A 4,060-nucleotide genomic window follows, 5' to 3' on the forward strand; every position below is an offset into this window, starting at 1 on the left:
CGTTCCACGGATTTCAGGTGCGAAAACGGGCTTCAAAGACGCCAGTGGGCCGCTCGGGAGACACACTCTAATGGGCTTTAGGCCCGGCCCACTCACAAACCCTACCTATTTAAAGGACTCAAACCCTAAATCCCTTCATTTCAAACAGCCGCATACCATGTCTTCCCCCATTTCTCTAATCACTGCTAATTTTTGCCAAACCCACATACAACTAAGGACATCATCTTCTCAAATATATACAAAACCTCCAACCCCTCCCTCTCCCTCTCGATCTCCTTGCCGGCAACCACATCGGCCGACTGCCGACCGGTATCTCAGTCCCCTTCACCGGTAAAAACCGATTAGATCAGGTTATATTTTGTCAGCCGTTGGCTTTTATATGTTAGATTTCTTTGTATGGTCGGATAAATGATTTTCCGTTTTTGTTGTTTTCAAATGTCAGGCAATTTTGTTCTAAGATTATGCTTTCAATAACTCACGGTTCAGCATGAGACCAAACTTATTGTAAATAGTAATCATACATGAACAGTGATGTTTAGACCCTATGTATTGTTGCTTTCAGTAGTAAATCAAAGAATAAAAAGAGGCAAACCATCTAAACTGTGGGAGACCGGCTACTTTAACGGTTTGGTTTTGATGGTGATGACGATTTGCTGTTGTTGGTAATGTTGGTGGTTCGGATACTTCCAGATCGATTCAGGTTTGGTTAAAATAGATGACATCAGCTTGATGATGGTTCGGGTTTTGTTTCGGCTCGGGTCACGGTTCAGATTAGATTTAACGCGGGTCAATTTGTCTATACCCGTGTTATACATATGTATTTGTGTATATCCGATGAATATGTAATTTTATTTTCTTTATGTTTGTAGATTTTATAATTTTTTGTTTGTAAATTTGTATAAATTTATTATTAATGTTATTGAATTTGTATAGTTTTTAGTTTTATTTGCTTTTGTATAGTATAAAACTAGAAAAAAACATTTTCTTTAAACAAAACATATTTTTACTGACGGGTTTGTGATAAAATCCATTGCTGAAAACCTTTTATTTTTTTATTTTATTTATTACAAATTTGTTAGAAATGCGTAGTAAACAGGTAGTAGGAAATTTGTCATAAACTATGAAAAGTATAAAAATTAAATTTCGTGACAATTGTGTAGCAAAAGTTAAAAATTAACTTCCGTTAAATGGGTAGGAAAATGCGTAGAAAATATGTAGCAATTTGTGACAGCTTTTTTTTGTCAGAAAATGGGTAGGAAAATGCGTAGAAAATGCGTAAGAAACCAGTTTCCTACGAGTGGTTTTCCTACATATGCATTTGTCACAAATTCATAGAAAATCGCGAGTTGTGACGCATTTCCTACGGAAAATGGTGTCAGAAATTTTAATTTTTCTAGTAGTGATTTGTTTATTTGACCTTTTTCTATAAGGTCACAAGTATATTAGTTTTATAAAACTTAGAGGTTGAACTAGATTTTATTTTTATAAAACTGATGTATATAACAAAATTGGAAATTAATTTTTGTCTTACTTTATAAAATTTAAAAAGATCCTTCACATTAATAGAAAAAATAACTGAGTTAGTGGTTGGATGAAAATTTATAAAAATTATATGACAAAACTATTAATTTTTTTATAAGAACTGCATGTATATTCTATTTTATATATACGTGAGAAACTTAATTAAATAAAAGAAATTAAAAAAATTAAGTAAATTGCCAAAATCGTCCTTGAGATTTTATATTTCACAGTTTCATCCGAATATCATTAAACTTAACATAAAAAGTAAACTAATTTAGTGGTTTGGATAAAAATGGCAAAAAATGCCAAAGGTGAAGGGCTATTTGGCACAAAAAAGTCCATTTTGGATGAAACTGTCAAATAGACCTAAACCTCAGGGACGATTGTGGCAATTTACTCTTTTATTAAACATCTTGAAGAAATACTGTTGAATATTAAAAGCTAATCTTGCTTTTACCATATTATAACACTACAAGAATTACATAGCAATAGGGGCGACACATGTTGCCGCTAAAGGTACCGTTTGTCACCGCTAAAGGTAGCGGTGACGTCTCACCGCTAATGACGTCTTCGCTAATTCTTGGCCGCTAATGAACAAAATGTCGTCGCTAATGCTACTGCCAGAGAATTGCCGGAAAGCTCAGAGACGGATGCATTTGCCGGAAAGCTCATATATTCGTTCAAATTTTCATAAACTCAAAGTCCACAAATTTTCATAAACTCAAACATCCATAAAATTTTCATTCAATCTCATATATACATATACACTCAAACAAAGCATTTTACATAAGATTACACCACACATTTTCTACATAAAAGGTCTACATAAAAGGAACAGGAGCTTGATCTGGAGCTTGAAAACGCTAGAAAATACGACGGCCGGAGCTTGAGCTTTCAACGGTCCGGTGGGTGGTGGTCGATGGTGGCGGATGGAGGCTAAATCAGAGGTATGGTACGGTGGTTGTAGGGTGTGTCATTGGTGGAAGGTGGTGAATTGGAGAAAAGGAACGGTTGATGATGGTGGTTAATTGAAGGAGAAAGGGATAGTTGATGATTGTGGAGAAAGATACAGTTGGTGATGGTTGTGTTTGAGGATGTTAATGAAATGTGTTTGTTTGAGGAGAAGCAAGACCATCAGATCATCTTTTAATCAACGGCCAGGAGCAGGCATTGGAGAAACACACGAATAGGACCCTTTAGCGGCGATATTCCGGCGTCGGTATTTCTTTTGTTGCTGGTATTGATATAAGTCGCTGCTATTACTCTATGTCGCAGGTATTTCCGGCGCCGCTAATAGGCGGATTTCTTGTAGTGTAAGTTACATTAATAAAATTTATCAGTCTTAATTTATAAGTTATAAAAAAAAGTTATATTAAGCCACAAGTTGGATTACACATGACAATATATAATTGTGATTTTTAATATTTAGCTTAAACAACTTGTAATGAAGTCAAAAGTAATTGAACGTGAGAAGTTGTATGTGTTGGCCATCCAAAACATCTCCATCATATGCATAAGAGTAAACATTTGCAGCGGAAGGTGTAACACGATTTGCAGTCATGATGAAAATGATATTGCAGAACAAGAGACAATGCAGAATAATAGAGAAGAAACGAAATAAAAGAGGGACACTTTCGATAAACAGGAAAATGTCTTGGTACTCAACATAATTGCCGGTACACTTGAATAAATACCTAGTGTTTGGCGGTTGATTTTGGCGGGTAACTGCCGGAGGCAGTTATTTGAATCATTCACCCGCTTATATCTCCGGTTATTACATATACTTATCACTTATCATCCGAAGAGCATATCATACATATTACTAATAATAAGTTTAGTAATTAAAACATAACTTATAAACATAACTAAGTTTAATATTTCTAACATAACCCCTCTTAAACTTGGTTATGTCTCAGAGCTTGATTCATGACACTTCTGTTAGCTTCTTCAACGGCCCATCTTGCATGATTGAAGTTGAATTTCTTCCTTTTTTACTTGATTCCATTCATCATCTTCAATTCCTGCAAAGAATGCCGCCTGTTCTGACTCTGCACCCTTATGATCTTCACTTGCAGCCACACCCCAACCCATATCATCACTCTTTGTCTTCCTGTGACGTCGTTGAGAGGATTCAGCACCTTCATTCACCACTTCCTTCACGTGCACTTTCTCCTGTACAGTTTTGTATTTATAATAATACTCTAAAACATCCAGGTACATTGCAAATACAATCCTCATGTAGTCACCATCTTTATATTCGAATCCCAGATCTTTTGCAATGATTGGCCATATGTTTTCGGTAGTGACTTCTCGGTATCCGCCGTCCTTTTCCACCAACATATATAAACTTAATAGATCTATCTTTCTTTGATCCAAAGAGTAGGGTGGAATTGGTCTATAATTGATTCCAGAATATTCATTTAGAAACCATTGAACCATATCTTCAAATTTCTTTTGTAGATCAACTTTATACTTGAACACGTATTCACGGTCATCAAGCATATTGATCAGTGCTTTGCAATCACCAAATTCATGAAAT

General features: G+C 35.3%; 1 long non-coding RNA gene across 1 annotated transcript; it reads left to right on the forward strand.

Moving 5' to 3' along the window:
* Positions 1–233: 233 nt before the first annotated feature.
* Positions 234–583, forward strand: LOC110882774. Its single transcript, XR_002560213.2, has 2 exons — positions 234–350; positions 443–583. It is a non-coding gene; the product is annotated as an uncharacterized LOC110882774 (long non-coding RNA).
* The last annotated feature ends 3,477 nt before the right edge of the window (positions 584–4,060 follow it).

This window comes from Helianthus annuus, chromosome 10, assembly GCF_002127325.2.
Source record: "Helianthus annuus cultivar XRQ/B chromosome 10, HanXRQr2.0-SUNRISE, whole genome shotgun sequence".
Lineage (NCBI taxonomy): Eukaryota > Viridiplantae > Streptophyta > Magnoliopsida > Asterales > Asteraceae > Helianthus > Helianthus annuus.